This window comes from Myxine glutinosa, chromosome 1 (assembly GCF_964187855.1).
Source record: "Myxine glutinosa chromosome 1, kmMyxGlut1.1, whole genome shotgun sequence".
Taxonomy (NCBI): Eukaryota; Metazoa; Chordata; class Myxini; order Myxiniformes; family Myxinidae; genus Myxine; species Myxine glutinosa.
Window position 1 is genome coordinate 291,054,538 of NC_136261.1, and position 21,976 is coordinate 291,076,513.

Genomic DNA, 21,976 nt, shown 5'->3' on the forward strand with positions numbered 1-21,976 from the left:
AACATGGATATTCTATGATTGGCTGACGTGTATGCTTGTGGACTAATTATGGAACGCCCTTTTGATCTTTATACAACCACAAACGGAGGGAGGAGGGGTGATATTTTACAACAACCTTTTACAACAACATTTTACCACAACCATAAAAAAATATACAGTCCTCATATCCGCAACACTGCACCCTCCTCCTCTTAGGCACGTCCCGGGCCTACAACTTTTACTTTTAGTGTGACACGTAGGTGTAGTTCCCTCTACTTTTAACCTGACCCTGAGTGCGACATAAATAAATGTGTCCCGCTGCTCCATTGCACCCTGCCTAACAGACTTACGCCCACAGTTAACCGAATTGCGGAATGGTCTTCAAACTATACACTGACGGTGGGAAGCATTATTTACAATGACGCTATTTTTATTTACAAAACTAACCCAGGACCTGTGATTGTTCTTTCTGGGGGGGGAGACAGTCTGCTCTGCATCGACGCACCATGAACGCACCCAAAAACGCACCAATACAAGCCCAAGCACCAATCGGTGCAGTCACCATTGTTCATCAATGTTCAACAATAAAATAAATTCAACAACCCCTAACCCTGCAGGTGTCTCTTGCTCTTCGGCTCCCTCTGCTGGTGATTATTAATTGTCTTCCAGATGTTGTCATTTTCATTTTGCTTTGCTTACTGGCGGCCTATTTTCAATAAAGTGTGCCCAATGTGTCCTTTTTTTATTTGATTTTATTTATGGCCCACAGGGCCGACTATGTGTGGTTCACCTGTGGGGCATCGGTGCCCTGTGGCCAAGGTCCGCCAGCAAGATTTCGGGCCCTCATGGCCGGTTCCAGCAGAGGGGCCATGCCCCAACCCATGGGGTCCATAAGTGGTGCTCGGCCACAGGCATGTGGTCCATAATGTGGTGCATCGATGCAGACAGCTGGTTCTGGGAATTTCGGGCGCACAATGGCTGACCCACGCACGCTCCCCTCGGCGCCCAACGGCGCACAGGTCATGTGGGAGACAAAAGGGGAAAGACAATTGAGCGAGGGGTAAGGTCACAAGGGTACACATCAATAAGGCAATGCAAGGCGAAATGCGTACGGAGGGCGAAGTGAGAAAGCTCGTCCCTACCGTACGTCACCCCCCTGTCACCTACCCTACCCTTGCCCTTACCCCATATGTACAAAAATCTACACATTTACAAATTCGTCACTACTGTCACGTCTTCCCCATATTTCCCCTATACCAAATTCGTCTCTACAATCCCTCTACTTCAAAATTTGCCATCACCAATTCATCATCAATCCTCATAAGGAGGGAGAGATGGAATTACGCACAATGTCACACCCACGTCATGATGCGTCTCACAATCCAAACATTTGCATCATAAATAATAATCAAAACATGGCAAGGTGTGGAGTACCTGTCACCTCAGGTGAGTGGATGCAGATGGTGCGAGGAGATCCTTCATCGTAACTATTTTCTAAATGACTTTAACACACTTTACACTACCCGGGGTCTTTCCCTGCCAATCCATTGGCCAACTTACACTATGGGTTCTAATAACCAATTCCCATTGCCCAAACTGTGGTGCTTCTCAATTTGGGGTCTCACTCCCCCGATTCATCTCCCGGTGCCCTCGCACAATTTCTGGGCTGCGACGTGTAACTCTCCCAGCAGGTCTACCCACCTGCACACCTCCACCACTGTAGTTGCCACCCGAGCTTACCTAGCTCCTCACCCTAACCTAACTAACTGGGGACAGCCCCTCTCCTGGCTCTGTCACCCCATGGTGCCCTCTGGCACTGGGCTACCCGGGTCCGTCCTCCGGATCCTCAGGCCCCATCCACAACAACTACTACCGGCTCCCAGAGCCCACCTGCGGCCTCACCTGGCCGACATCCTCACAGTGGTGGAGCGCCCAACCAACTACACACACTAACAGGCTACACGCCCAGCCATTTCCACGACACTAATGCACCCATCCAAATACCATTCTTTCACCTCGCACCACAGATGCCAATATCCAACCACAATTTACCTATACCCTCTACCTAACACTTGCACTACCCGCCCCGGGTATCCGTGATGGGGGTCCACTCTTCCCCCATTCACACCTTCGCACCATCCACTCCACTCCACAATTTCCACCATACTCACTCCACGACCATCCATTCCAATACTCCAGATATTTCACACTACCATTTATTCCACACAGCCACATACACCTGTTGTTGCACACCTGTGCCCTCACACCTGGTGCCACCTGCACCCTCCTTTCTTCCTGGACCAGTTGGTCAACACAACACACATCACCACTACTCCCTCATACACTGCTCCACACACCTGTTCAGTTGCACACCTGTGCAATCACACCTGTTCAATCCTCACACACACGGCATCATCTCAGCTAACTACTCCCCTCTGAAACTTGCGCTTCCCAGTCGTCCCTTTAAACTATTGCGCTCCCACGTCATTATCATTCACACTAGTCTACCTGCGTCCCCACTACAGGTATCAGTCACTAACTAACCTTAACGTTACCTAATGTCATCTTCGCTAGATCCCTACCAATATCCTAACCCACCCGGGCTAGTTTTCACTGCCATACACCCCATAAGCTATTGCTCCTTTGCCCCACTTCTGTGAGGGATGGTGGATTTGCCATCCCACCACATCGGGGGTCTCTCACTATCAATTTTGTTCGTCCAGATTCCAACCAATTCAAAAATTTTCCATTTACTGCCAATTCTATTCACTTTTCTAAATTTCGTTTTAAATCACTATCACTATCACCATCACCCGTCTACTTATTACATCCTCTCGGTGCGCCAATTCACATCTACAGCCCGGCTTCGTACAGCCGAGCAATGAACGCGGATTCTTTTGTGCCGGCGGCTGGATGCGTCCCGCATTCGGGGCAGGGGCGGGGGCTTACCCGGGCCGAGATCCCACGCACCACCTCGGCGTGGAGCCATCCAATGTCCCGATCTCGACCTGCCGGCACGTCTCAACAAAACGTGGTCGCCATAACGACCCTTCCTATCCAGCTGCCCGCTCCGCCTAGTGGAGCCCGGCCGCGGCCGTTCCAAGCGAGGCACAGCGTGGCTCGCGTACGGCGGTTCTTTCGAAACCGCCGTGGTTCGGATCCCCGCTGATCCTCGCGGCACGCGAAGCTGCCCGACGCGCACCGAGGGCCTGATTCGGCTATAAGTCGTTCTAACCTCTAGCCTGGTTACCGTCGACGCTTCACCTGGACGCTTACATGCATACGCTACCCCTTTCTTGCTCATACATGCAGCTGTTCCCATTCTCCTCGTACCTTTCCTTACACACTTCGGTACACTCATTCCGCTCGCCGACTTGGTCACACACCCGACCACCGAACACTTTGGCACACATTCGTTGGTCGCACACCTCACCAACACACCTCTCCGCGCCCCCTCCTCGGTCACTTCCTCTGTGACAATCACAGGTGTGCTCTCATTCGCACACCCAACCACGTGCCTCACTACCAACTCAAATGTGCCTTCCCACACACGCTCTACCATTCCAGGTGTGCATCCTTCCATTCCAGGTGTACATCCTCGCTCACCTGTCATAACCAACTCACGCTCCGTTTCACTCTCACTACTCTTACCTCCATTCTTGACCGCGCACTCACCCTTACTCTCGACAGCACACTCTTTCCTCATGCACCCGTCCGTTACACACCTTTCTCGCGCACACCCTCCCGTTACATCCTCTGTAACACTCACCACAGGTGTACACTCTCTCGTTACATCCTCTGTAACACTCACCACAGGTGTACACTCTCTCGTTACATCCTCTGTAACACTCACCACAGGCGTACACTCTCTCATTACATCCTCTGTAACACTCACCACAGGTGTACACTCTCTCGTTACTTCCTCCGTAACACTCACACCGCGCTTCCATGTACCCCCTCGCACACGCGCTTCGACCAACTCACTCTTGACGGCACACTCACTCCTCGGCGTGCACTTTTTCCTCACACACCCCATGGTCGGACATTCTCGCACACCTCTTTTTTCACACACCTGACCTGTCACACACTTCACCAACGGCCTCTCACGAACACCCGGATCCAAACCAATCCCCAAGCCGACTGAAGCTTTCCTCATATCATATACATTGCCACTCACCTCCGTACTTCGTCTCCGCACCTCCTTTGCCACCTGCAAACTCTTTATTTGGTTAAGTGAGCATCACATTATGAGTTGAGCACCGACCTTGCACATATTCCATTACCTCCTCCTGGATTTCTCTCTTAGTTTCTGTCTGTCTCTTCTTAATTTCACTCACCTCTTCTTCCACTTCCTCTAGTTTTTGTTTAACCTCTTTTATTTCTCGGTGCGTCCCCTCAAGTTCGTCCTCTAGGGCTACCGTGACCGTCTCTATGTGCATCCTCACCTGCCGGTCCTTTGTCTCCATTATCTCTGTCACCTCGTCCACCCTCATTGTCAGTTCCTCACGTACCATCTGACATTGCCTCTGTGTCGCTATCAAGTCATTTTTAATTTCTTTTTGTGTCGCCTTTAACCCTCCGAGTACTGCAGTGTTCCTTTGAACCTGCTCCACTAACTTCGTTTGTCCCTCCGTCAGCTGTTCCACCTCCTCCGTCAGATCTTCTATTCCCCCTTGTAACTTAGCCATATTATTTCTCACCTCTTTCTCTATACGCTTTTCACCTCGCTTTACCTCCTCGCGTAGCCCCGAAACCTCCTCACCCACACCTCGTCGTATCTCCTCTTTCATCTCCCCCATCTCTTTTGTAGATGCCACCCTCATCTGTCCCAATTCATCCCTCTGAGCATCCAGTTTACTTTCTAACCCGATTTGCACCTCCTCTATCTGGTTTCCCATTCGTTTGATTTCCCTGGCAGATTGTTCCCCTATTCCCCGCAATTTGCTTTCCATCCTATTTTCTAACCCCATTAACCCATTTTTCACCTCTTTTATCCCGTTGTCTACCCCTCAAAATTTTTGTCTAACTTCCCAAATTTCTTGTCTAACTCCCCAATTTGGGCATTGGTACCCCTCGCTTCGTCCCTCATTGCCCCCATTTGGCCCCCCATACTATCCATTTTTGCATTCAGTTGGGTCAAGAATAATCTGAGGTCAAACCCGGTTTGCCCAGCGTCCCCAGCCGCCACCGCGGGCTCGCCCTCCGCGGCGCCGCTATTTTGGGACTCTTCAACCACGTGCGCGAGCGCGCCATTTTGTGCGTCTGATACTCCCTCAACCGCCTCCTCATTGCTCCCCTCCATTTGATCCTGGGTTACTCCTAACCCCTCTTCTAGCTCTCCCACCGGCATCCCGTCGCCTTGCCCAGCCATGGCGCGATTTCAAAATTCGGGTTTTGCTTTAAACAAAACAAATTTCGGCAGCTCGTAATTTTGACCAAAAATTTTTTTTTTTTCTCTATTCGTTTTAAAAATTTGGTTCGGGCCTCGAATCCCACTCCCAGACACCAATTGTTACAGATCGCGGATTAAGATGTTAGTTACCGAGCGGTTTGGTATTGCCGCGACCTAACAGGATCCCTGGCTCACCCGATTCACCCAGGACTTTGGCCGTATCGCACCACAGCTGCTCAATGAGGGAAAAGACAAAAACGACGCAATGTAAAGAGGAAAACGAAGGCCAAGAAAGGTTTGGAAATACGACTGAATTTATTGACTATTTACACAAGCAAAAAGGAACAATCAAGTTTATTTACAACACATAAGACGCAGGTGACAGTGCAAATTTTAGCTTACCTACAGACTTAATTAAATACCCAGGGACAGAACAAACAAAACAAACTCACGTATACAAGAAGGGTGGAAAGGCAGGAGGTGGATGGTTGGAGGGAGAGGGAGGTCCAAGGGGGTCCCGCAGCACCACCGGCGCGTTTAGTAGCCACCGTTCCTCTTCGGCCCTGCTCCAAACCGCCGTTCAGGCCCCCTTTTGCTGTTGGGTGCTCTTGCTGCTGCGGCCTCCGTCCGCTGCGTTCCCAGGACTTGTCTGGTCCAAACCCTCAACTCTTTCTTGTTTCTCTCACTCCTCACCACCGACTCCGCACCGCAACCAACTGACCACCGACTCCTTACCAACGCAACCGACTCAGACCAACTCAGACCAACTCCTTGCGACCAACTCCTTGTGCATCCCTGACCAACTCCTTGCGACCAACTCAAAGTGCATCTCCGACCAACTCCTTGCGACCAACTCCTTGTGCATCCCTGACCAACTCCTCGTGACCACTTCCGTTTTTCGCCTTTTATAGCGCCTCCAGCGATTACGCCCCCGGCGTTTTGGACACGCCCATCGGGGTGCTCACCTCGGCCCTGGTTGGTCGCGCGACCCTCGGGCTCCGCCCTGGATGACGACGGGTGGGCGCGCCCCTCCTCCCCTCTGACGAGGTGGAGACACGCCTTTCTTCTCCGACTCAAAGCACATGGTCAATGGCGGTTATTGGAGGGGAGGTGATTGGGAATCGAGGGCTCAGCAGTGACGAGAGGGGATGTAATATGGAAATGGAGGTTTTGGGGATGGGAAGGAAAGGGAGATTTTGGGGATGGGAAGGAAAGGGGATCTATTCTCTTTCACTGGTGCAATGGAGTATTTCAATTAATGGAAGACACAGCCTTACACTAATACACATAATAAGGATATAACTATCGAACATGGATATTCTATGATTGGCTGACGTGTATGCTTGTGGACTAATTATGGAACGCCCTTTTGATCTTTATACAACCACAAACGGAGGGAGGAGGGGTGATATTTTACAACAACCTTTTACAACAACCTTTTACCACAACCATAAAAAAATATACAGTCCTCATATCCGCAACAATATATATATATATATATATATATATATATATATATATATATATATATACATATATACATATATATATATATATATATATATATATATATATATATAATTATTATTATTATTATTATTTTCTCTCTGATGTTTTTAAGAACAAAAAAAAAAATCATAAAATACTGATGTCGGGAGGGTAGCAATATGTAGAGCCAGATAGATCTGAATAGGTAACGGGCTTCGTCTGTCGCAGTAAGGAATCTGACCTGTAATAAGTTTCATGTTTAGTCCGGTTTGTCGGGTTAAGATGTATACCTGTGAACATACCAGGATGTTCGATTGATAGGTAGTATACGGATTAAAAGATAAAGCCCCTGTAGCCTGGTGTTGGTTTAGCGGTTAGGGTGCCGGCTTGGGATCCAAGGATCCTGTGTTCGAATCCCAGTCGATCGCTGAATTAATGCCAGGAGGTTGACTCAGCCTGTCATCCTTCCGAGGTCGGCAAATTGAGTACCAGCTTGCTGGGATGAATGATCACGGTGTGTACCCCGATTTAGAATAGGTACACCGTATCCCTGCGCATCGAAGAGCGTGACCAAGGGTTGGCGTCAGGAAGGGCATCCGGCCATAAAAACATTGCCTCAAACAGGGAACCATGATTGTCATGGGGCCCGCAAGGCTAACCCCCGCTCTAGCGGGGAAAATGGCCTTAAAACGATCATTCATTCATTCATTCATATGTCACACCTGGTAGCCAAACCTTTGTCCCTTTTGGCAATGCACCCATTTAGACACTTAGTTAGGCTAGTTATTGCAACACTAAATAATTCCCTTCCCTGACATGACTTTGGAAGACGAACAGGCAAGGGGGCCGGCTCGGGGTGCCGCCGCGTGGACCGCGGCCAGCTTCATCTCCGCTGGGCCCCGCGTACCACGCTACACGCCACGAGCTATCACCACGCTATGGTCCTGTGATTGGTCAGCGCGCTAGGCGTGAACCTCCAGCCAACAAGTGCGAGTAGGCGCGAAGCTGGAAGGTTCGGTGGAAGTCGCTGGTTGGTAGCGCGCCGAGGCTGACGTCACCGCCAGAGGTGATAAGGAGGGCGCGCCGAACACTGCGCGCAGAGTCCTGTCCCTGGTTGAGTGAGGAGCTTGATTCATGGTCCTGGCCCTGGTAGAGTTGGCTTGTGAGTTGGCTTGTGAGTAGCAGTGCTAGCTCAAAGCGCAGTTCGCAGTCCTGTCCCTGGTCAAGTGGAGAGTTACAGCTTCAGCAGCTTTAGTCCCGGCCGGCAGCCCGAGTTGAGTCCGATCCCGAGTTGAGTTGAGTCCAAGCAGAGTTCGCTTGCTTCGTGTAACCCTGCATTGGACCTTCGGTGCACGCACCTCGGGGGGTTGGGGGGGGGGTTGACGAGGAGCCTGGAGTGGACGCTCCTTCGCGGTGCTGTGGTGCTGGAGAGAGGGGCCTCTTGGTGTGCAGCGGAGATTGAAGACGACAAGACCAGATAAGGCCAATACCCTTTTCACAATTACATAACGGACGTGTTATTGTCCCCCATCGCACCGCGGAGTGAAAGGGGGACTATGGTTTTCCCCTCCGTCCGTGTGTCCGTCCGTGTGTCCGTCCGTCCGTCTGTGCGTCTGTGCGTGCGTGCGTGCGTGCATGCATACGTAAGCGAAGGACCGCATTCGAATTTGGTGTGTGGGTGCAACCCACGTCAAAATCCAAGATGGCCACCGCCATGTATGTCTGACTGAACATGTATGTATGCCATGTATGTCTGACAAGATGGCCACCGCCATGTATGTCTGAACGTTGTGAGCGGAATATCTTGAAAAATAAGCGAAGTACCAACTTCTAATCTGGTGTGTGGGTGTATCTAGGCATAAGGAAGAACCCTATTGAAAATTGGGTCGCCACGTCAAAATCCAAGATGGCCACCACCATGTATGTCTGAACCTTGTGAGCGGAATATCGAGAAAAATAAGTGAAGTACCAACTTCAAATCTGGTGTGTGGGTGTATTTAGGCATAAGGAAGAACGCTATTGAAAATTGGGTCGCCACGTCAAAATCCAAGATGGCCACCACCATATATACGTCTGAACATTTTGAGCGAAATATCTTGAAAAATAAACGAACTACTAACGTCTAATCTGGTGTGTGGGTGTATCTACGCATAAGGAAGAACGCTATTGAAAATTGGGTCGCCACGTCAAAATCCAAGATGGCCACCGCCATGTATGTCTGAACCTTGTGAGTGTTGAAAAATAAGCGAAGTACCAACTTCTGATCTGGTGTGTGGGTGTATCTAGGCATAATGAAGAACGCTATTGAAAATTAGATCGCCACATTAAAATCCAAGATGGCCGCCACCATATATATGTCTGAACCTTGTGAGCGAAATATTTTGAAAAATAAACGAACTACTATCTTCTAATCTGGTGTGTGGGTGTATCTACGCATAAGGGAGAACGCTATTGAAAATTGGATCGCCACGTTAAAATCAAAGATGGCCGCCACCATATATATGTCTGAACCTTGTGAGCGAAATATTTTGAAAAATAAACGAACTACTATCTTCTAATCTGGTGTGTGGGTGTATCTATGCATAAGGGAGAACGCTATTGAAAATTGGGTCGCCACGTCAAAATCCAAGATGGCCGCCTTGCATCTTCCACTTTGTCAACTCGCATCACTTCACAGACGGGGGACCTAGGCGTAACGCTTGTTTTGGTTATTCTTTTCCCTCGTCTGTATTCGAAGTCGGTGTGTGGGATCCCAAACTAGGATTTAGTACATTTTGTTATCGGCACGTGCTTTTCCTGTCCTTGCCTTTATTTGTAATAAACCCTTGTATTATTTTCCATTCCCTGTTAAACCTGTGTTCGCTTGAGATCATTAATTCCCCGCAGGATCGAAGCCGCGGTCGGCGCGCTCCAGGTACGCGCTTTTGCCACGGCTTCCACTTTCCTTCTTCCTCCCACGTCCATAGTTGAGTTCGCGTTTAGCCATCGCCTCAATTAAAGCCGTTTTCGGTCCATCCATAAGCCTCTGGTATTAACCGGAGGCTACGCACGACAATACTTTTACATATGCTATGTTCCAAGGCCAAGTTCCCCATCCTCATTTATCCCATAAGGTTTTAAGCTTGCATAACACAGTTTTGACGAACACTCAGTTTTCCAGGAACCTAACCCCCATGTTAGAGGAGGGTTTGCTGTACTTAGATAAAGAACAATTAGGCCCAATCTCCCCCCCCCCCCCTCCCCCTCCCACCCCTCTACAAACAGCTCATAATTACTGGATGATTCTATATCCGAAAGTAACCATAAATATCCCAAACACTTGTGATCGCTCGACATGGCTTAAAGTGTGGTCCACTTTAGATGGAATATTGTCTGATGATGTACCTGAAGAGGCTAGTGTCCCACAAGGTAGTATCACGGGACCAATCTTGTTCCTTAAAGACATCAATAACACGTCTTGGTCACTGGAAGATCCATTGCATCACTTTGCAGACATCTCCCCTCTGTGCAGGAGAGTTCTGTATCCATCTGTCAGGGAGGCTGTTGCAGCATCCATCTCTGCCAATCTGGATAAAATAGGCAACTTGTCATCCACCTGCAGCATGTCATTTAGTACACGAAATGTCCACAATTTCACTTTTCCCTTTATAAGGAGCGACAGGTAAATTCTACTATTCCTTTGAATGTTTAGCCTTTGAAAGATACACTTTTTGGAGGTCCTGGGCTTCACTATCAGCTACTATATTGTTGAGGATTTGGGAATTGTGTGTGTAATTTGATGTAAAACTTGTTGTAAATATCACCCTCTGTAGTATCAAGGTCAAAGGTCGCCCTTAGTTAATCCATCGCACACACGTAGCAAATCATAGATTTCCCCTCGGTAGTTATGTCCTTAATATATGTCAGTATAAGGCTCTGTGGTCCACTAATTCATTGCGTTGCATCAATTAAATAAGATAGGTCCCTCCGACGCCCCCATGGCATCTTCAAAGTGCCAGTAACTTTGGATGGGGTTTGTGGCATCACTATTGCCAACTGCATTGGGCGGTTGGCTGCATTTGCCTCCATTGAGCACGCGGTCGGGGCGGAGAAGAAAGGCGTGTCTCCACCTCGTCATCAAAGGGTGGAGCCAGGAGAGCCCTTGCCGACCAACCAATAATGAGGGGTTTGGCTTAGGTAGGGGTAGAGAGAACGATCAAGGAGGTTTGAAAAGGTTTGAGGGTGTGGCCTATATAACCCGCGGTGGGACGCCCCCAAGAGGGAGATGAGCCCTGGGAGAGCACGCGACGCACGAATGGAGTCCTTGGACAGCACGCAGCAGCTTTAACCACAGCAGCTTTGGGCTTCAACGGCAGTTACGCCAGCCGCGAAGGAACGCGCCGTGCGAGACCGATCAAGACGGGGGCGGCGGCTGCTCCCTCCCGGCCCGACCGTGCTCCGGTCCGAACTGAACCTTCCTCTCCCTCCAGCCTTCGTTCCTGCCTTCATCCCCCCCGTGTAAGTCTGATTGTTCGTCCGTCTTCTGTGTTGTCCAGGGGTTTAAGTAAGACTGAGTAGGTAAGCTAGTGTTGCACTGTGTCTTCTGGTTCTTCCCTCCTTCTGCATTTATTTTCTTATTCTTCTTCCTCCTTGGTTACTTTTAATTGTGTAAATAGTGGTAATAAATCATATTTGTTCTTCCTACGTTCTTCTTCTTCACATTCGGTCGCTTTAGTGATTTCCAGATTGAGGTACGTGGCGCGATTCGGCCGACGCACATGAATCGGGCTTAGTCTTCGGTAAGCGGCTCACGCCGCAGTTCGCTTCGCTCGGCGCAATCCATCCATTACGCTTCGGCCGTGAGCGAGGGGTGTTTCCTTGCATGCCGGGAGGCGCTGGTATTTAGGTCATAGGACGGTTGGGCCTAATACCCTACCCAGCGCCGACCGGACGTGACGTCATACCCCCGGGACCACGTCGGTCAGTCATAGAAGAGGGGATTAATCCCCCCTCGATAAGGGGGAAGAGGCCGACGTTGAGATCCGCAACATTTGGTGTCAGGAGCGGGATTCGGACCTGAAGCGCGCAAAGCGCGCTCAAAATTTCCAACGGCTAAAATTTAATTTTAATATTCCAAATTAGAAAATCGCGCCATGGATGTTCAAGGCGACCGGATGCCGGTGGGGGAATTAGAAGAGGGGTTAGGGGTAACCCAGGACCACAGGGAGGAAATGGAGGAGGTGAGAAATGAGGATGTGGTTGCGGAGGTTTCAGGTGTGCAAAATGGCGCCCTCGCGCACGTGGTTGCGGAGGCACAAAATGGCGGCGCTGCGGCAGCCGAGTCCGCAGCACTGGTGAAATTGGACCTCATCGCGGCGCAGATGATGGGGTATATGGCAAAAATGGCTGAAAAATCCAGCAGGGAAATGGAACAAATGATGGAAAGGAATAGTGAGCAATTAGAACATCGAATTGGAAACCAAATCAAACGAATGGAAAACAGAATGATGGCTAATAGTGAGCAATTTGGGAGAATAAGGGATGAAGCGAGGGGTACCAGTGAGCAAATGGGAGCAATGAGGGACAAAGCGAGGAGTACCAGTGAGCAATTGAGAGACGGGTTAAGTAATATGGGAAATAAATTCGAGGGATTAAACAGCAAAGTGGGAGGAGTAGGAAACAAGTTGGGAAGCAAATTGGAGTGAGTCGGAGCAGATTAGGGGACAAATTTAGAGGCATAATTGGCCAAGCCAAAGAAATTAATGAGGGGTTGGCGAGGGGGCAAGCCGCATATGAGGTGAGGGAAGCGGAGAGGGACAGAGACCGCAGGTTGGGCGAGCAGGTCCCACGGGTGCACAAGGAGGTAACGCGACTCGAAGAGCACTGGTTGGGCGAAGTGGAGAAAAGCACAGGTAACTGGACCGGGGTATAAATCGCGACCCGGGGTATGGGGCAGCCGGCGACCGCTGAGGTAGAAGAGGGAATTTTAATAAAGCCAGCAGTCGTCGTGGTGAATAAAGAAAAAGCAGTGGTGGGTATAATTGAAATTGAAAAGACGACGGAGGTAGCCCAGCAGTTGGAGGAAGGAATGGAAACTGTACAAAGTCCGTGCTCACATCACGATGCTGTGCTTAATAATCCTTATAAAGATGTGCAGGTGTTGGTGCAGGGAGGAAGAAGAACCCCGAAGGTGAGACGGGCTGTATGTTGTGCCGGGAGATTTTGTAAGAGGATGTTTGGCGCGAAGAGAATTGTCGCGCGATTGGGGTCAATATGGCACCCGGGCGTTGGTGAAGGGTCCCCTGTGAGTGGAAATGGTGCGCTTGTGAAAAAAAAGTGTGCGTCGGCGAGTGGGGGTGTTATAAAGTGTGGGAGCGAAACAGAGTGCGAGTGGGAATGCACAACGGAGTGTACGTGCGAGGGTGAGTGACACGGAGAGTGAGTTGGTGGTGGAGCGGGTGCGAGAATGCTCACCTGGAATGGTCGAACGTGTGCGAGAGTGCACACCTGAGTTGGTTGTGGTGCGTGTGCGGCAGGGCACATCGGAGCGCGTGAGTGGGTGGATGCAAGAGTGCACGCCCATGGTGAGTGTTACGGAGGACGTAACGGAGGAGAGGTGTGGAACAAAGTGTGCGAACGGCGAGTGTGCGCAAGAGGTGTGGTGTGTAACAGGGAGTGCGGTGGTGAAATGGACTGAGTGTGCGGGATGCACTGGAGGCGCCGAGACGCCAGGTTTTGTGAGTGTGAAACGGGTCGCGTATGCGAGTGAAGCATCGACGTTGACCGGGGCAGCGTTTAGGGCAACGGATAGCCGATGCGAGCACTCGGGGCGCGGTGCGCTTTGTTGGATGCTAGGCCCCGCACGGTCGAGTTCAGGCCTTGTCGGGCAAGGCGACCGGTCCGGTTCAAGGGCAGGTGGGAGAAAGCGGAACGGTGCCTCCTTGTGGTTGAGGGGTTCCGACCGGGCGAGATTGAGCCATCGGGCCGGGGACCGGAAGGTGCCGCGCCGAGATGGTGCGTGGAATCTTGGCCCGACCAACTCCCCCCCCCCCCCCCCCCCACCCCCCCTTGAACCGAATGCCGGACGGATTCAACCTGCAGGCGTCCAAACCACCCGAATTCATTGCTCGGCTTTGCGAAGACGGGCTTTGAAAATGTAACGACGCACCGAGGCTCAAGTTAAAGGACAGTTGGTACGGATGGGGAATTTGTGAATGGAAAATTTTGATTGGTTGAAATTTGAGAGCAAAATTTATAGTGGAAGATGCCCGATGTGGAGGGATGGCAAATCCACCATCCCTCACACAGCGGGGGCAAAGGAGCTATAGTTTTATGGGGTTTGGCAGTGAAAACTAGCCCGGGAGGGTTAGGATAATGATAGGGATCTAGAGAAGAAGGACCATAGGTAACGGTAAGGTAAGTAGCGACATTGGACAGGTAGTGGGGACATAGAGAGGGTAGTTGGATTATAATGACGAGGGAGCGCAATGATGCAAGGGGCGACGGGGAAGCGCGAGTGTTAGCAGGAAACCAGGTTGATCAGATGATGCCGTGTGTGTGAGAGTATTGATATCGAGCAAATGAGGAATTGCGGGGCAATGCTTGGGAGAGATGTGAGTTGTATTGAGCATGGAAGTGTAAGGAGCAGTGCATGAGGAACAATTGTGGTTGTGCATTGTATTGAGTGATTGAAGGAGCTTTGGATGAAGGAGGGTGCAAGTGGCAACAGGTATGATTGCACAGGTGTGCAAGTGAACAGGTATATGGAGCCATGTATGACTGAGTAATGGTGATTGTGTGTTGTGTTGACCAAATGGGTTTTGGAGGAAGGAGGGTGCAGGAGGCACCAGGTGTGATGGCACAGCTGTGCAAATACAGGTGTATGGAGAATGGTTGTATGGAAAACATGGAGTATGGAATATATGGAGTATGGAATGGATGGTATGGAGTGAGTATGGTGGAAACTGTGGCGTGGAGTGGATGGTGCGAAGGTGTGTATGGGGAGGATGGACCCCATCACGAATACCCGGGGAGGGTAGTTTATGAGTTAGGTAGAGGGAGTAGGTAAATTGTGGTTAGATATTGGCATCTGTGGTGCGTGGTGGAAGAATGGTGTTTGAATGGGTACATTAGTGTCGTGGAAATGGCTGGGCGTGTGGCCTGTTAGTGTGTGTAGTTGAATGGGCACTCCGCCACTGTTAGGATGTCGGCCAGGTGAGGCCGCAGGTGGGCTCTGGGAGCCGGTAGAGTTGTTGTGGATGGGACCCGAGGATCCGGAGGACGGACCCGGGTAGCCCAGTGCCAGAGAGGGCACCGAGTGGGGTAAGCGCCAAGGAGGGCCTTCCCCAGTTAGATAGGTTAGGTTAAGGAGCAGGTAAGCTCGGAGGCAACTACAGTGGTGGAGGTGTGCAGGTGGGTAGACCTGCTGGGAGAGCCACACGACCCAGTCCTGAAATTGTGCAAAGGCACAGGGAGTTGAATCGGGGGAGTGAGACCCCAAATTGATGAAGCACCACAGTTTGGTCAATGGGAATTTGGTTCTTAAAACCGCAAAGAGTAAGACGGCCAATGGTTTGGCAGGGAAAGACCCCGGGTAGTGTAAAGTGTGTTACTGTCATTTAAGAGGATAGTTAGGATTGAAATCTCCTTGCACCATCTACATCCACTCACCTGAGGTGACAGAACTCCACACCATGCCATGTTTTTATTATTTTTGTGCAAATGTTTGGAATGTGAGACTCATCATGACGTGGGTGAGACATTGTGCTTTGTTGTTCCATCTCTCCCTCCTTATGAGGATTGATGATGAATTGGTGATGGAAAATTTAGACAATGGGATTGTGGTGACGAATTTGGTATATGGGAAATATGGGAAAGACGTGACGGTAGCGACGAATTTGTAAATGTGTAGGTTTTTGTAAATATGGGGAGGGGCAAGGGGGGGTAGTGTAGGTCACATGTGGGGGGCGTACGGTAGGGACGAGCTTTCTCACTTCGCTCTCCGTACGCACCTCATCCGGCATTACCTGGTTTGATGTGTACCCTTGCGCCCTGACCCATTGCTCACCTGTCTTCTGTTCCCCTGTCTCTCACCCGAGGACTGTGCTCTCTGGGCACCGAGGGGAGCGTGCGGGAGTCCGCCATTGTGTGCCAGAACTCCCGCAACCAGCATGCATTGCATTGATGCACCACTTATGGACTGCCGTTCTGCGGCCAAGCACCACTTTATGGACCCCACGTTTTGGGGCCTGGCACCTCTGCTGGAACCGGCCACGATGGCCCAGGATCTTGCTTGCGGACCTCGGAAAGGTGGCACCTTTGCCAAACAGGTGGACCACCCTTAGTTGGCCACTGCGGCCCTAAATAAAAATGGACACGCTTTGTGCATTTCCTTTTTTTTATGTCCAAATAGGCCGCCAGCAAGAAGAAAAGAATTGAAAGACGACATCAAGAAGAACAACGGCCAGCAGAGGGAGCCGAAGAAGAAGACCACCACCAGTTGTTTTTTTTGTGTATGATTATTATGAACTGGTGACTGTTGCACCGAATGGTGCTTTTGGTGGGTTTTGGTGCTCTTTATGGTACTGGTGCGTCGATGCAATGCGTGCTGTCTCATCCCTCCCAACAGGAATTTCTTTTTGTTTCCTCAAAAGAACAATCACAGGTCCTGGGTTGAGTTTTGTAAATAGTCAAAATAATGTCAATGAAAATAATGCTCCCCCAACATAAATGTTTAGTTTGAGAATTAATTCCGCAATTCGGTTAGCTGTGGGTGTGAAACTGTTAGGCAGGGTGCAACGCAATTAGCGGGACATATTTATTCGTGTTTTAAGATTGTCGCACTCAGGGTCAGGTTAATTGTAGAGGGTTACTACACCTGCGTGTCACACTAAAGTTAAAATTTTCGGGCCGGGACGTCCCGTAAGGAAGGAGGGTGCAGTGTTGAGGATTTGGGAATTGTGTGTGTAATTTGATGTAAAACCTGTTGTAAATATCACCCTCTGTAGTATCAAGGTCAAAGGTCGCCCTTAGTTAATCCATCGCACACACATAGCAAATCATAGATTTCCCCTCGGTAGTTATGTCCTTAATATATGTCAGTATAAGGCTCTGTGGTCCACTAATTCATTGCGGTTTTTTTTTTGTTTGTTTTTTTTGTATACTGAATCGAGGCTCGTGAAAGAGCTGACAACCGCGAGGGAAAGACAGCACAGGGGAACCACGAGGGAAAGACAGCACAGGGGGACCAGGAGGGAAAGACAGCACATGGGGACCACGAGGGAAAGACAGTACAGGGGGACCACGAGGGAAAGGCAGCACAGGGGGACCGCGAGGGAAAGACAGCACAGGGGGACCACAAGGGAAAGACAGCACAGGGGGACCGCGAGGGAAAGACAGCACAGGGGGACCGCGAGGGAAAGACAGCACAGGGGGACCACGAGGGAAAGACAGCACAGGGGGACCGCGAGGGAAAGACAGCACAGGGGGACCACGAGGGAAAGACAGCAATGTTTTCATTCAATGTTCCCAAAATTCCCCAATTTCTGCATTCAATCAATTAATTATTACATTGCCAATAAGCAAAAATGAATTTTTCTTGCTCAGAAGACTTTGCAGCCACAGGAAACAGACATTTGATCATCTTGGTCTAATTATAGGGTTTAGACGAGAATCTAGTTGCATCAATTAAATAAGTTAGGTCCCTCCGACGCCCCCATGGCATCTTCAAAGTGCCAGTAACTTTGGATGGGGTTTGTGGCATCACTATTGCCAACTGCATTGGGCGGTTGGCTGCATTTGCCTCCATTGAGCACGCGGTCGGGCGGAGAAGAAAGGCGTGTCTCCACCTCGTCATCAAAGGTTGGAGCCAGGAGAGCCCTTGCCGACCAACCAAGAACGAGGGGTTTGGCTTAGGGAGGGGTAGAGAGAACGATCAAGGAGGTTCAAAAAGGTTTGAGGGTGTGGCCTATATAACCCGGGTGGGACGCCCCCAAGAAGGAGATGAGCCCTGGGAGAGCACGCGACGCACGGACGGAGTCCTTTGAGAGCACGCGACGCACCAGCACGCAGCAGCTTTAACCACAGCAGCTTTGGGCTTCGACGGCAGTTACACCAGCCGCGAAGGAACGCGCCGTGCGAGACCGATCAAGACGGGGGCGGCGGCTGCTCCCTCCCGGCCCGACCGTGCTCCGGTCCAAACTGAACCTTCCTCTCCCTCCAGCCTTCGTTCCTGCCTTCATCCCCCCATGTTAGTCTGATTGTTCGTCCGTCTTCTGTGTTGTCCAGGGGTTTAAGTAAGACTGAGTAGGTAAGCTAGTGTTGCACTGTGTCTTCTGGTTCTTCCCTCCTTCTGCATTTATTTTCTTATTCTTCTTCCTCCTTGGTTACTTTTAATTGTGTAAATAGTGGTAATAAATCATATTTGTTCTTCCTACGTTCTTCTTCTTCACATTCGGTCGCTTTAGTGATTTCCAGATTGAGGTACGTGGCGCGATTCGGCCGACGCACATGAATCGGGCTTAGTCTTCGGTAAACGGCTCACGCCGCAGTTCGCTTCGCTCGGCGCAATCCATCCATTACGCTGCGGCCGTGAGCAAGGGGTGTTTCCTTGCATGCCGGGAGGCGCTGGTATTTAGGTCATAGGACGGTTGGGCCTAATACCCTACCCAGCGCCGACCGGGCGTGACGTCATACCCCCGGGACCACGTCGGTCAGTCATAGAAGAGAGGATTAATATCCCCCCTCGATAAGGGGGAAGAGGCCGACGTTGAGATCCGCAACAATATGTCTCGGATAAATCACATCTCCAAGCTCATGTCCCCCTCCCACCCCCCCCCCCCCCCCTACACTCCTTCTGATGTCATTACCCCAATTCTTAAATCACCCTTCATACTTTATGGTTTCAGTATTTCCACACCTTCTTTTTCTCTCTTTATTAATTTCCTGTTCGTTTACTCGCTTCCCTTGCTGGTTGTGGCCAATTGCTGTCCTGATACTCCATTGTCAAGTTATCTTCCATGAATCTCTTCTTGTGGAGGGAATTCTCTGCAAAACCAAGTCCTTCCTTTGTCACCCGAAGCTTATAATGGTAAAGAAAGCTTCCGTTCAGAGGGTCATGGATACGGCTCCCCACTGTGGACTGGTGTTGCTGATTCCCATCTTGCCTCCTTGGGGCTGTGGAATGCAATGCCGTTCATGTCATAGAATCCCAGTTAGAAGCTAAGACTCAGGGTCTGCTTCCTGCATACTGTGTAGGTAGTTGGTCCTGTACTATTCTTTATATTCTGGTCTTGTTCTTCCTGCCCTCTCACCTCTCTGCCCAGCACCTGTCCAGGTTGCATGTGCTTTGCCAGAAACCCTATCCTTGTTGTCCTCCCCAAATGTAAATGCCCATCTCCATTTTTTCATACACATTTTGTCAATCACCGGACTGTATTTGAGTGGCAACTTCAAGCTCTTCCCTACAGGATTTCAAGTCTGTTGCCCAACACCACCTCAAGGTGTCTGCCATTTCCATTAGAGCTTTACTACACTGAAACCCTCCAGCAATAGCTCTTCCTATGCCATGTGCATCCATTATTGGCTCACTGGCCTCCCCCCTTTGCCCTATTTTGTCTGTGGCTACATTGCCCCACCCCCATTTCCAGGCTGCTGAATGCTTTTTGTTTTTTGCCCTGGTATTTCCAGTTGCAATGTCTGGATGTGAGTCATGGATAGTGAAAATGAAAGAAAGGAAGAAGAAGATGGACAAGTCAGGAGACGACGATGGTTCATGAGCGAGCCGTATTCAATGACAAAGGACGGACTATAACCGAAACAGGCCCGGACAGGCCAGGCCCGGAAATGTCAAAACGAAGGTTACTGACCTTGAAATGAGATAGAAAATAATGTATAATCAGTTATGAGGTTAGTTAGCTACACAATACCGAAAATTCGATTTGATTCCGACAACTTTGAAAATTTGACCTTTGTGACCTTCAAAGGTCAATGGTCAAAGATTCTGAAATTTGTTGGAAAACTTGTATTTCATGATGTATGTGATAATATAAGATCATGTACGACATTTCACCCTATCAGGAAGCGAACAATGTAATAAAACCATCAAAAATCGACTTTTCTAAATTTCGTGACCTTGTGACCTTGACCTTGGGGCGAAAATGAAAAATCCGAATACTGTATTGGCAAAAAATATTGGCACCCTTGCACTTTCTTTCAAATAATGCATCATTTCTTCCAGAAAATTGTTGAAATAAAAAAATATTTTGGTATCCACATATGTATTTCTTTGGTTTATAGTGGAACAAAAAAAAAAAAAAAACTGGAAAAATTACTAAATCTTAGCTTATTCCACACAGAAATCCTAAAATGACCCGGACAATATTATTGGCACCTTTTAGAAGTTCATATAAATAATTAGATTGCAAGCAGGTGATTCTCCTTTACTTTGGAATTTAACTCACCTGTGGTGAGTTGCAGGTGCCTGCAATATACAAATCACTCATTCAACCAGTTTGAATAGAGAAAAGGAGTCATTCTGCTGTTTTGTGTCACTGTGTGTACTTCAATGAGCATTGAGAATATAAATAAAACCAGAGAATTGTCTGAGGAAGTCAGACACAAGATTGTAGCCAAGCATGGACAATCTCAAGGCTACAAGTCCATCTCCAGAGACCTTGGTGGTGCGATCAAGGGCTGCAAAGGGTGGCCCAAAGGCTGTGTGTGCTACCAAATATTAGGTCTAGGGTTTCAATAACTTTGTCAATGCCATTTGTTTCTATTTTCTGATTGAAAAGGATATATTAAGATCTGAATCAAAACAAAGGTTCTGTAATATTAACAGTGAAATAAAGAATTGTGGAGACTAAATATTTTTTGTCAATTTCAACTTATTTTTCGAGAAAATTGTGAGTTATTTGAAAAAAGTGAAAGGGTGCCGTATTTTTTGCCAGTATTTGATTTGCCTCGGTCAATATTTTCGGCCGTGACTGTATATGCTGGATGGATGGAGTGAAGAATGAATATGAATGATCGTTTTAAGGCCATTTTCCCCGCTAGAGCGGGGTTAGCCTTGCGGGCCCCATGACAATCATGGATCCCTGTTTGAGGCAATGTTTTTATGGCCGGATGCCCTTCCTGACGCCAACCCTAAGTCGCCTCTTATGATGCGCAGGGATACGGTGTACCTATTCTAAACCGGGGTACACATCGGGAGCATTCATCCCAGCAAGCTGGTACTCAATTTTCCGACCTCGGAAGGATGACAAGCTGAGTCAACCCCCCTGGCGTTAATTCAGCGATCGACCGGCATTCAAACCCAGGACCCTAGGATCCCAAACCGGCACCCTAACCGCTAAGCCAACACCAGGGATCGAGTGAAGGATGAAACCAATCTGTCTCTGGCAGATTATCAGGAAGCAATGAAGGATCAGGATGTTTTGGAGAAATCTGATGACGAATGTCACTAAAAGTGAGCCACCACTTGACGGAACTAGATGACAAGTTGAAATGAACATCTATGCCACCCCTACCCTCCTTCAAACACACATAAAAATAATGGGGACGAAATACATGTTTTTGCTACCTGTTAGATGGGTGGAGTCCTTCCCTGTTCTTCATCGCTCCCCTCACCCCCCTCTAATGGCCAGGAATCCAGTTAACATTTCATGATACATTGTCCCAGCTGAAGACCACTCTGTGCTTTTGCCCATGTGACCAACTTTTGTCCAAGTGATAAATTAATTGGTTGGATGCAAGGGAGGGGGTGAAAGGAAAGGGGGTGGGGGGGGGGAGGGGGTGAAAGGAAAGGGGGTGGGGGGGGGGCTGAATTAGCAAATATTGTCATACTTGCGTACATAATAAATAGACAGACTTTTATGTTGTTGTTGTTGTTGCACATACATGTGTGTAGTCGATTGAAACAAATCCCCAATGAAAAAAAACAAAAGATTACATCAATTGTTCCGCCGAAGTGGTTAGATGGCATACATCTTCCGTTTACTTCATGGCAAGACAAATGAACATTTTCGAGTGAAAACTAAACTATATATTGATAGAAACACCATTGAACGTTAAATTACAAAAAGTATATAAAAACCAGGGCACGAGGCCTATACTGTTCTGGAGAACCAAGGAGATTAC

General features: G+C 49.2%; 1 long non-coding RNA gene across 1 annotated transcript in view; it reads right to left on the minus strand.

Moving 5' to 3' along the window:
* Positions 1-21,976, minus strand: part of LOC137438909 (uncharacterized) — a 36,184-nt gene that overhangs the window by 13,399 nt on the left and 809 nt on the right. Inside the window, exon 2 of the long non-coding RNA XR_010986818.2 lies at positions 10,244-10,425. This is a non-coding gene — a long non-coding RNA (uncharacterized LOC137438909). The remainder of the gene's footprint in view (positions 1-10,243; positions 10,426-21,976) is intronic.